This window comes from Carassius carassius, chromosome 6 (genome assembly GCF_963082965.1).
Source record: "Carassius carassius chromosome 6, fCarCar2.1, whole genome shotgun sequence".
Taxonomy (NCBI): domain Eukaryota; kingdom Metazoa; phylum Chordata; class Actinopteri; order Cypriniformes; family Cyprinidae; genus Carassius; species Carassius carassius.
In genome coordinates this window covers 37,855,190-37,868,157 of record NC_081760.1, presented here as the reverse complement: position 1 = coordinate 37,868,157, position 12,968 = coordinate 37,855,190, and positions in this window count along the sequence as shown.

Sequence of the window (12,968 nt, the reverse complement as noted above, 5' to 3'; positions counted from 1 at the left end):
CAGTGGAAGAGTGAGACTGGGTTTCTCGGCTCCGTGGTTCTTGGCTTGTTTCCGCTCTTCCGAGCTGGGCTGGTATGATCCCTCCATCTGTCTCTTCTTACGGAGGACGCATGAGAACAGAACCAGGACCAGAGCCAGAAAGAACAACACCGGCATGCACAGGCCCAATGCACTCAATGAACTCATGATGCTCCACGCACATGTGAAAACAAACACAGACTGAGAATATCTGGGTAACAGTGTTCTAAGGGTGGTGTGTCCACTTTGAACTGAACTCACCCTGTAATCATTCCAAAGCCAAATGAGTTTCAGTAAATGAAATGAACTGTCGTCTTTTCCTCAAATTGAACTATTTATGACTTCAAAAAAAAAAAGACCTGGAAAACAGTTCATGATGTTATGGACTAATGTAGCTTTTGTGTCTTTTTAAAGTTAGAAACCTACAGTACAATTCGTCTAAATAAGTCACACAGACAGAATTCTAAGGTTCAGAAGCAGAAGCCTCTAAGCGCCATCTGAAATCTTCATCTAAAATAAGTATTTTTACCAGACTCCTATATTTATTCAATTATTTCACTATAATTGCATAGAAAAGGACCAACACATTGCCATTAATGTTAAATGATTGAACACAAGCATGAGCCAGATAAAAATGCTAATTTTAGATAAAAATTCCAGACAGCACTTAGAGGCTTTTGAACTCTTCATATACCACGGTGTTCCACACACTGCTCTATATTACAGTAGCCCACCTGACACCTGTTTTATAATGGACATTCGTTGCTCTACCCTTCAGAAATGATTTGACTTCGAGCTTAAGAATTACTGTTTTCTGCAGAGACAGTTGTAAGCATGCAGCTGTCGGTTGGTTGGTTTGGAGTGAGGTGACACGGGATGCCGGTGGCGGAGCCGGTTTTACGAGCTCTTTTCAAAACACCCAGAGACGAACAAATATCCGACTGAAAGAGAAACGAAGCTCACCTGAGAAACTGCTGTGATAACTGCGGAGGACCCGCTGTTGTTGTTATTTGGAATCCCAAACGATCAAAACCTCCGCTTCCAAGCGCAGAGCTTGAGGAAGTTTTATTTGACGCGCGCGTTCATGACGGCTTCTCTCTCACCTGCGGCCGGAAGCACGTCAGCTCGCTCTACCTGTTCCACTCACCAAACGAGAGTGAAACGCGCTCAAGAATCTCAACGCCCTCATTTTCCTCCAAAACGCGCGCGTTCACGCATGAACTTGTCCCTGCCTTAAACTTCCCATGAGTGTCAAGAGTTGCACTATAATACCACCACTACTACTACATAAATAAATCTACATGACAAATTGTGGTAAATAAAAATCAACTTAAGCAATAGCCTCTCCCCATTTAATTTTAATGTAAAAATGGCTAACATATAGGAAATTTTAATTATGTTTAAATTGCTTGTCGACGGTAGATCCCCTGCAGTAGCGCTGTAAAATTATCACAAAATATCACAAAAATCCATCCATAGCTGTCGATTCAAAGGCAGCGAAAATTGCAATTTGGGCTTATTTTTGTTTATTTATTTTTTTTCCTTTGGATGGTGCACTCTGAACGTGCATTAAAGTAAATCAGGTCAATTTTAACTTTCACTGAACTGATAGAAAAAAAGAAAAAAAAAAAACTAAATTCTGACCAGTTAAGAGTTAAGTCCATACGTTTTATCCAAATATCTTTAATCATTTATTAAAAGCTTAACAGAGAGTGCAGTGCACCAGCTGCTAACTTTGAGCAAACACTGACACAGTCAAAACCAAAAAAATCTTTAATGACACACTTTGAACAGTTCACAAAACTTAGGACAAGGCTGTTAACCCACAGATGCATTTTAATTAATCATCCACATTCACTTCATGTAATTATGAACAATTACATTCCTAATATTGATGTGTTACAGACATTACAAAAATGCAAACCTATTATGTATATATATATATATATATATATATATATATATATATATATATATATATATATATATATATATATATATATATATATATATATATATACAGTACAGACCAAAAGTTTGGAATCATTACTATTTTCAATGTTTTTGAAAGAAGTTTCTTCTGCTCATCAAGCCTGCATTTATTTGATCAAAAATACAGAAAAAAAACTGTAATATTGTGAAATTTTATTACAACTTAAAATAATAGTTTTCTATTTGAATATACTTTAAAAAAAAAAAATATTCCTGTGATGCAAAGCTAAATTTTCAGCATCATTCCTCCAGCCTTCAGTGTCACATGTAACATCCAGTCTGTCACATGATCATTTAGAAATCATTCTAATATTCTGATTTATTATGAGTGTTGGAAACAGTTCTGCTGTCTAATATATTTGATGAATAAAAAGTTAAAAAGAACTGCATTATTCAAAATAAAAAAATAAATAATAATAATATATATTTTAATAATATATTTTCTTTACTATCACTTTATCAATTTAACACATCCTTGCTGAATAAAAGTATTAATTTTATTTTAAAAAAAGAAAAAAAAATACTGACCCCAAATTACTGACCAGTAGTGTATATTGTTATTACAAAATATTGATATTTTAAAAACATAGCTTCTTTTTTTTTTTACTTTTTATTCATCAAAGTATCCTAAAAAAGTATCACATGTTCTGAAAAAATATTAAGCAGCAGAACTGTTTCCAACTTTGATAATGAATCATCATATTAGAATGATTTCTAAAGGATCATGTGATAATGATCCTAAAATTTCATCTTTGCATCACAGAAATAAATGATAATTTAAAGTATAATGAATGTAATGTAAAAAAATGATTTTAAATTTTAATTATATATCACAATATTAATTTTTTTTTCTGTATTTTTGATCAAATAAATACAGGCTTGATGAGCAGAAGAAACTTCTTTCAAAAACATAAAACATATATATGTATATGTATATATATATATATATATATATATATATATATATATATATATATATATATATATGTATATGTATATATATATATGTATATGTATGTATATATATATATATATATTTTTTTTTTGTGTATTTTAAGAGGAACTGTTTGAAGGCCAAACAATTGGATAACAATTTAAAACTATGTCAGTGGCCAGTATATTATTTGTCAATGCAGCTCTCTGCTTTGATTGATAGTATTATCATTTTCATATTTGTCAGTGAAGAAAATAAACAAATGATCAACTGATATTGATGTGTTTTATGAATCATTTTATTTTCATTTTATAAACAAGTTACTTCACTGAAGGCGACCAGGAAACCCACACTATTTTTAGTACATTTACAATATGTGCACATTCATTATTAATCATGTGCCTAATATATGACAAAAACGGCTTCTTTAATTCTTAATATTTTTTTCACATTGACTATTCCGAATCACATTGAATGACGTCAATTCAAATGGTGAAAGAGTCAATAATATATTAGGCAATTGTTTTTCCTAGGGGTGTCCAAACCTGCTCCTGGAGGGCCACTGTCCTGTAAGAGTCCAGCTCAAACCCCAAATAAACACACCTGGACAGCTAATCAAGGTCTTAGGGATACTAGAAACTAACAGACAGGTGTAATGAAAAAAGTTGGAGCTAAACTCTTTATGACACAGGGCCCCAGGCAACTTTGGAGCCCCCTGGCCTACACTGTAAAAAATGTACTGTAGAATTTACAGGATTTTACTGGCAAAAAAGTTGCCAATAAAATCCTCTAAAATGATGTTAATTGCTGTAAAATGGATTACAGGAAATTACTGCAAAGCAAATTACAGTTAATTGCTGTACACTGTAAAAAATAAATAAAAGTAGTAGTAAAAAAAGAGCAGTGTTCATCATTTATGCTACGGCGCCCAGGGAGCAGTTGGTGGTTCAGTGCCTTGCTCAAGGGCACCTCAGTCGTTTTATTGCCGGCCCGAGTTTCGAACCCACAACCCTAGGGTTAGGAATCAAACCACTAGGCCACAACTTTATATTGTTCAAATAATCTAAATAAATACAAGACCATAACACAGGTCAAATAACTTTTTTTATTATTGAAAGTTTGTGTCCAAAGCACAGTGTATGTGAAATACAGTAGTTTGTAGTATTTTTTTTACAGTAACGTTGAATTTCACTTGTAGTTTATTTTACAGCAATATTTAGTAATTTCACTAAAGTACAGTATTTACCTGGCAAAAAAGTTGCCAATAAAATCCTGTAAATACCCCTAAATACTATATGATGTTGTAATAATTTAACAATGAAACTGCTTTAAAGAATAATTTTAACAGTGAACTATAAAATATGTATATAAATGCATAATCATGAGCTCTATCTTAATACATTTACAAATGAATAAAAATGAATAAAGTCAATGATGTTGCAAATAAGTATTTATTAAAACTGGCAGAAAGACATTGCAAGGCTTTTACTGGTAAAATAAAAATATCAGTCTTTCAACAGTTAAAATCTTATCATAAAAATAACATAGCATCACAAATAACTACAAATACATGTTAAAAAAATAAGCCATACTCAGAGCAGAACATTAACTTTCTATAAAAATGAAGGTCAATCAACAGAATTTGTATATTTTTTGTAAAAAAAATGTTTTAAAGCAAATTATTAAAATAAAATGCTGGAATCAACATTAAATCACAAATTCTGTTGTTTGAGCTTATTTTATATTAAATTAAGAATATTCCTGCAAAAGACAATTATATGAATACATACTGAAAGTCCATCAACTTTCTGAGATGAGCACACACATGAGGGTTGTCCCTCTTGTCTGAGACTTTTCCACTTGTTTTGCCTCTATGTGTCCGTCTTGTATCCAGTGAGTGTTGTGATTCCAAGAAAACATCTGCACATAAAAACAAGCAAAAGCATCAGGATAAAGTTATGTATCAAATGAAACTAGCTCAATAAAATAAATGTCAAAATGCCACTTATACAATACAATCAGCATTTACCAGTACTTAAAAGGTTACTCCACCCCAAAATGAAAATCTTGCCTTTAATCACTTACCTCCATGTCGTTCCAAACCCGTAAAAGCTTCGTTCGTCTTCGGAACACAATTTAAGATATTCTGGATGAAAACCGGGAGTTTATGTGTGCCGTTAAGCTTGTTTTGATGTTGAATGAAAGGTTAATATAATCAGAGTCAGTCTCGCGTTTCGATGTCTTTTTTTTCCTGTGTTTTTTTTCTTTCTTTTTTTTTAAATCAGGCTAACTTGTCCAGTCGGGGATATAAAGATGTCTTTCACTTATTATAGTAAGGTGTCACGTCAATATGGGACAGTTGAACACATATAAACAAATGAACACATATAAACAAATGAAATTTCACATATTTTGCTGTTCGTCAGTTATTTCGACAGATAGTAGTTACTATGACAATCGTTGGCATTGGGTTTTATGATAAAAGTTAGGTAAACGCTACTTTAAATCCTCTCAATAAGAAAATATAACTTCCAAAAATCGAAAATTTAACACTGAGTGTGGACACATATAAACACTGAAGCAGTGTTAAAAGTAACACGGAAGCAGAGTTGAAGTTAATGAGATAATTAAGAAGTTAATTGAGTTATGATTGACCATTATTGAAGACACCTGATGTTAACAAGCAGAATCACCAACCGAGAAAATCACAATTTGTGTATCACAATTATAGTGGTCAGTGTTTGCTTTAGTTGTGATCTTGACCCTTTAGTTATTAACTTCAGATTTTGTGTGGCTGTGGTAACGGAGTTGTAACATACAGACAAATCAGAGCCAAGGCGATCTTATGGACTTGATTGTGGTTTGGACTAATTGTCATGGAGTGACCTGGATGCCTGAGTTCAGGTTTCTTTACTGTGTACATAAATTAGGTGGATAAAAAAAGTGATCCAGCATTTCTGGCATGATATGAAATGTTTTTAAAAGTTAGTTCTTCATAAACAAAGAGTTCTTTAGTTTGGACACACAGACATCAAGAATCAGTGTGAGCATCACAACAACGGTGACCATCAAAAAAGCATGTTGTAGCCAATAAAAACTCATCCATGGCTCCCATCATGCATTGCGGCATGAATAAATTATGAGCTTTTTTAGTATCTAGTTTTGTGATGTTCAGAGTAGATCTGTTTATCTGAATATGCTGTTTGTCACCGTTGTTGAGATTCATATGCTGATTTTTGTTATCTGTGTGTGCCTAAAATTAAAACTCTTCAATAAAAAGAAAAAAAAAAAATCAAAATCACAGTATCACAAGAGATGCTTACAAAATGTATAGAAAATACAGACTCTATTGTTGTGGAATCAAAGCTGTTACAATCAATAATGAGCAATAATAAAAGAAGGGCCTGTAAATGAGTTCAGTGATTAAGGTCAAGCAACAATTACATTAAAACATAATTATCACCACCTGATGATTTTTGCTCTTGGCTTGACACACAAATCTGAAAATTAAGAAGTTACAAGCCAAGATCCCAACTAAAGCCATGCTTGGCACCTTGAAGCTTAAGGACACATAGCTTTTCAAATTTGTAGAGCAAATTTGATCAATCAGGGGAGATCGGGCAGGGCCGGAAGAGGAATGAGGCGGGCAACGGGCCTTGTATATGTCCTGTCCTTGACTTGGACATCAGCAACCCTACAACGGCCATTTTTGCTGGGATGAAGGGAGGTGACCTTACCCACTGGCCATTGGGATCTGGGAAGTTGAGGATCTAGTATTAGGACAACAGTGTTAGGTTGTAGGTTAGGATGATCTTTGTGCCACTTCTGTCTGGACTGGAGAGAGGGAAGATAATTTCTAAGGAAATGGGCCCAAAAATGATCAGAAAGGATCTGGCTGTGACGCCATTGACGGAGACTGTGCAGCTCAGAGTCTGGATATGTAACCAGAGGAAGGGAAGCATCATGCCGCCCCATCAGCAGCAAGTTAGAGGTTACAGGGTCAGGGTCAGCAATGTCAGAAGACACATAGCCTATGGGTTTAGAATTTAGGATGCCTTCAATTTCAATCATTACTGTGCCTAATACCTTCTCACTGACAATTGGAGCACCTAGGGTAGTCTCCAGAGCGATTTTGATGGAGCGTATTTCACGCTCCCAGGTTCCACCAAAGTGAGGTGCGTATGGAGGATTGAATTTGAAAAAAATCCTCTGCTTAGCTAGAGCTTCCTGAAGGTCAAGGGTCAGGGATTGATAGGCATCTATTAACTCTCTCTTACCGCCAGTGAAGTTGGTACCTCTGTCAGAGAGTAGTTCAAATAGTTTACCTCTGCAAGCAATAAAGGGCCTTAGCGCCATCAGGAAGGAATCTGTATTTATGTGACTGAGTAAATCAAGATGCACGCACCTAGACGTCAGACATTTGAAAATTATTCCCCACCTTTTATCAGCACGTCTGCCAATCTTTACTGTATAGGGCCCAAAACAATCCATCCCAGTGGAATAGAATGGAGGTGTGTTAAGGCGAAGGCGAGTGGGAGGGAGATCTGCCATTTGGGGAACAATAGGATGTGCTCGGAACTGTTGGCATTTCGGGCACCTATGCTGATATTTTTTTACTGCCTCACGACCCCTTAGGATCCAGTACCGCCTCCTTAACTCAGCGAATAGCCTCCCTCGGCCAGGATGTTGTAAGTGGTCATCACAATCCTTAATTATAAGCGTTGTGATTGGATGGGCAGGGTCCAGGACTACTGGATGATTGGTATCAGGGGGTAGATCACTTCTTCGCCGTAACCTTCCGCCAACTCGAATGAGCCCTGATGCTGGGTCTAACTCTGGGGCAAGGGAGAGAAAACGGCTTGAAGGAAGAAGGGGCTTTTGGGTTTGAAGGCAGGCCAAATAATCCCAGAAGGAATCCACCTGGGCTTGTTTTAGGATGGCTGTCTCTGAATCACGGTAGTTTTCTGCTGATGGAGGCTTTGCTGCTCCATGAAGGGATGCAGCCATGCAGTCAAGGAGATCTTGGAGAGTGGCAAATTTGCTGGGGTCAGGGATGGAGGGGTATGGACTGAGAGATACAGCACCACAGAAGCTGGGCTTACGGCACTCTTCAGCGTCATCAGATTTATCTATAACAGGGCTAGTGGGCCACAGTTCGGGGGATTGGAACATGAAGGCAGGTCCTTTGTTCCACCTGCAGGGCCTACTAAGTTCAACAAGTAGCTTTCCTCTAGTTAGGTCGTCTGCTGGGTTGTTCTTAGAATCCACATAACACCACTCCAGGCCTTTAGTGAGCTCCTGAATCTCAGCTACCCTTGTTCCAACGAAAACTTTGTAACGGCAAGAATCAGAGGTGAGCCAGTGGAGTACAGTGGTAGAGTCAGTCCACAGAATAGTCTTTCTGATACGGAGGGTGCGCTCTGTTTGGAGGAGACTGAACAGGTGAGCTCCTATGAGGGCAGCACATAATTCAAGTCGTGGAATGGATAGTTGTTTTTGGGAGTAACGCGGGACCTCGCCATGAGGAAGGACACATTCCCTTGCTGCTGACCATCTTCTGTGCGCATGTAGGCTACTGCACCATAGGACTTCTCTGATGCATCACAGAAGATGTGGAGGTCTTGAGTGACTAAGGAGGTGTCTACTGAATGAGGTACAAGGCAGCGAGGCAAAGTGATGGTGGAGAGGTTAGGGAGTTCATTCTCCCATGAAAGCCAGGCTTTTAAGAGATCATGAGGGAGATTAGGTTCATCCCATTCTCTTGCCTTTCCCCATAAGTGCTGGACAATGATTTTGGCCCTTGTGGTGTAAGGAAGGATATAGCCAAGAGGATCATACTGGCTAACAAGAACTCTGTAAATATGACGCATAGTTGGAGTGGTAGATTCAATGGCTCTGTGCCTGTATCTGAGGGTATCTGTATGGCAGTTCCAGAGGAGGCCTAGAGTCGACTCCAAGGGATCAAGAAAAGGATGTTTTGATAACCAGAGCTCTGTTTGTTCTGACCTGGCTTCAGGAGGAACGTGACAGATGACCCGAGGATCATTACTGGCCCATTGTCTGATTTCGAAGCCACCAGAGGAGAGGGTAGTGCGCAGACTATGAAGGAGATCTCTGGCTTCCTCTGGGGTAGGGAAACTCTGTAAACAGTTATCCACATAGAAGTTACGGTGTATGGAATGGTGAATGCACTCATCTCCCTGAGCATCTTTGATGATCCTCTGGAGGATGTAAATGGCACAGCAAGGGCTTGAGGTTGTGCCAAAGGGGAGGACTTGCCATTCATACACACTTGGGGGAGCTTTACAGTCCAGGTCACGCCAGAGGAATCGCAGGAGAGGTTTATCCTGGGACAATAGGCGCACCTGGTGAAACATTGATTTAATGCCTGCACTGATTGCAATCTTGTGCTGCCTAAAACGGAGCAAAACTCCAAGGAAGGAAGGCCCGAGGATTGGTCCAGGAAGTAACGGTGAATTCAAACACGGATTTCGGTAGGAGAAGGAACAATCAAACACAATGCGATCTTTACCATTGTGATGCACATTGTGGTGAGGTATGAACCAGGACTCAGGAGTATCTTCTAGATTAGAGGATGACAACTTCTTTAGATACCCAGCATTAACTAATTTCTGGATCTCGCCAGTATAATTCTCTGCCTGTTGTGGATTTTGAAGGAGTCGCCGTTCACAGCTGCGGAGATGGGACATTACTGCCTCCTTGGGGGCCTTGGGGGACCGAACCACTGTTTTCATGCTTCTCTGTGGTAACGCATCAATCTGCCATAGTTTCTGAACTTTATGGTGGATGTCATCAGGTGGGCATTTAAAGGAGATATAATGAGAACAAGTAGAAGGTAAGCTAGAAAGATCTCTTGCAGGACCTTGCATTGTCCATCCAAGCCGGGTCTTGATTGCTACAGGGGTTCCAGGAGGGCCTAATTTGACAGGTTGTGTTGGGATGATAAGGTGTGTATGATCAGCCCCTATAAGGAGAAGTGGCCTTACTCTATTAAGCTGTTTGAGAGGGAGCTGACGGAGGTGTGAGTAGCACCGCTGGAGGAATTTCACCGGGTGAGAATGTTCTGACAAGGATAGCTGTTCAGCAGTGAAGGCTTGACTGATGACATAGGACTTACTAGGATGCACTTTAGCAATAAGGGTGAAGGATACAGAAGCTCCATTAAGAGTCTGAACATCCTGTCTATCAGTTCTCAGCTGTAGACTCTCAGATTTACCTTTTAGCTGAAGTGTTTGGGCAGCAGGGTGAAGGAGGATTGTTCTTTCGGACCCATCATCCAGTATGGCATAAGTGTCTAAGGATCGGTCTCCATTGTGCAGGGTCACTTCAACTACCTTCAGTAGTACTTTATTGCAGTCACTAGGGTGGTCAAGATATAGATTTTGCACTTGCCTCTGGTTTACGTTGCATAGGATGTGTAGGTGTTTCCCATTACACTGGCTGCAGCGTCCCTTCAGGTCACATTGGGTTGTAAAGTGATCTCGTAAACGTCGCCAACAACGTCTCTGTTCCTTGATCCAGTTAGTTATCTGGGTTTTGGTGAGCTGGATGAAATCACCACACTTACTGACATGATGTTCGGTAGAATTTCAGTAAGCGCACACTGGATAGGATTCAGTCAAGTTGTTAGGAGGCTGATTAACTTTCGGTGAGGGAATTTGGGCTTTAGAGGAGGTCATGTGAGAGGAGGTTTTAATACCATGAAGTATGGTTGTACCTCTTAATGGGTGAGGAGGTGGAGGCCTCTGCCGGATAGGCTGAAATGTCCTTTCTCTCCTAGGCTGGCAGCGGGCTTCTTGTTGTAGCCAGTTGGAAAAATCTACGAGGTTATAAGAAAGGGAACCAAGTCTACTCAAACATATCCATCTCTTAAACTGGCAGAACTGCTCATGGGGAAGCTTCTCTAAAAGTCGCTCAACATGTGAGCCAAAGGTAAGCTCAGATAGACCTTCAGGGCCCATGGACTGAAGGAGGCCCACTAATGCCTGCACTCGAAGCGAAAATTGGTCTACGCCTCTACCATCACCTGTACGAATAACAGGCATCTCCATGATGGTCCGGAGCTCCTTCAAAGCAAGCGGTCTAGGTTGACCATAACGCTCATCTAGGGCTCGTATAGCTTGAGTGTAAGGATCTGGGGCATAAACATAAGCCAAAGCAAGTCTCCTCGCCTGGTCTACCTTTAGATGATCCAACAGGATGTGGTATTTATATTTTACTGATTCTCTTGGATCTAACAAGTTGGATAGGGCCATCTTTAACATAATGTAATGACATTCATCTTCCCTCGTGAGATCAGGGAAAGAAGGACCTTCTACCCTCCTATGGTTTAACTGCAGGGGGCAACTAGGAGGAACTAGTTGGTTTAAAGGGGCAGCCGATGTCAGGTGGTGGGGCTGCACATTGAGAGACTGATATGCCGGCTGAACAGAATAGGACAAAACACCAGGCAAAGGTTGGTTTGGCAGTGTATAGGCTGGGTGCATGGGGTTATAGGAGGCTGGTGCTTGACAAGTGGCAGGAAACGGACCACAGCCAAGAAGATGCGTACTCTGCAATGACTGTGGCATAGGTTGGGTAGGAGGAGTACGACTTACAGGAGGCAAAGGAGATGGAAGCTGTGTCTGAAGTAGGAGAGAAGGGGGCCTATGGTGCTCTGTATGGGCTTGTGGAGATGCTGCTGATTGAAGGTTAAGATGATCAGGCAAGGGGATGGCAAGCGAGACCGTGAGGAGTGAGTGCTGCTTCCAAGCATACACTGCTGGATTAGTCTACCCTGATTTCTTAATTCTTCTACTAATTGTTGTAGGAGTGCAGTTTGAGCATCAGGAATGGGAGCTATTGGAGAGGTATGTGGGTGCTCAACATCAGGGCTTTTGCACTCTCTCAGATCTGACAGGCGAGTGAGATTGTGGAATTTCCTCCTGAATGTCTCCCTCTGTGGGCAATTCCAACTCCTCTGGCTCTTCCTCAGACTCATCCTCTTTCCAGGGTTGATAATGAGGACCAGTACCAGGAATATCTGCAGGATGGAACGGTTGTGGTTCTGGTGCTTCTGCTGTAGGTTGCGACCGCTGATGATGTTGTAGGATGAAATCATCATAACGTGCGGGGAGCTGAGCCTGGCGACGTGGGCGCTCATGCTGAGACAGTGAGGGCAGGGAGTGACTAGACATATCCACTGATCATCAATGAGCTCCGGCTCGAAGGACCATGAAAAGGAGTAGGAGGATGCTTAGGTAGCTAGCTTGAAGCCAATGGTGCGGTCAATAAGAACAGGTCCAGTCTAGTCACTCTGATGTTAAGGTCTTTATTTTCCTTCCAAATCAGGTATTAGGCATGGGTGTGTATGCAGGGCTGTATGTGTGTGAGCGTGTGGTTTCTACAAAAAGGACAGAATTACAATGATTTAGTTAACAATAAACATAACATTGAATTCACAGGAGATAACGTAATTTAAACAATGCATAAGGCCATCTACTCATACTATAAATCTCAAATGCATATCTAAATAACTAAAGAACATGCTTAAGCAGGAAATAGAGCAAAATAAACACACTTAGGACAAACTTAAGAAATACAGAATAATAGTTAAGGTTCAAACAAAAGCACTTACATGGTCAAATACACACACACAAAAAAAAACCAAAGGAAAAAGAACTCAGTCCTCTGCACAGTGCATCCATGTGCACCAGAATGAAGGTGCTGTGGGCACAGGTGCAATTTATAGTGTCCTAATTGGCTTGAGATCAGGGGGGTGGAGCTAGAAGTTAATCGTAAATTAACAAGCCAAGAGGGGTGTGGCACATGCTTGGCACCTTGAAGCTTAAGGACACATAGCTTTTCAACATCCACACTCAGAGTGTTAAATTAACATTGGGGATTTTGCTGTGTAACTATGCTATGATAGCAATTCCCAGTTTACTGCACAGAAGTTACCAAGGCCACTTGTCTAAATGTCAGGATAGGAGGCTATTGTGACATGATATCACTTATACATTAT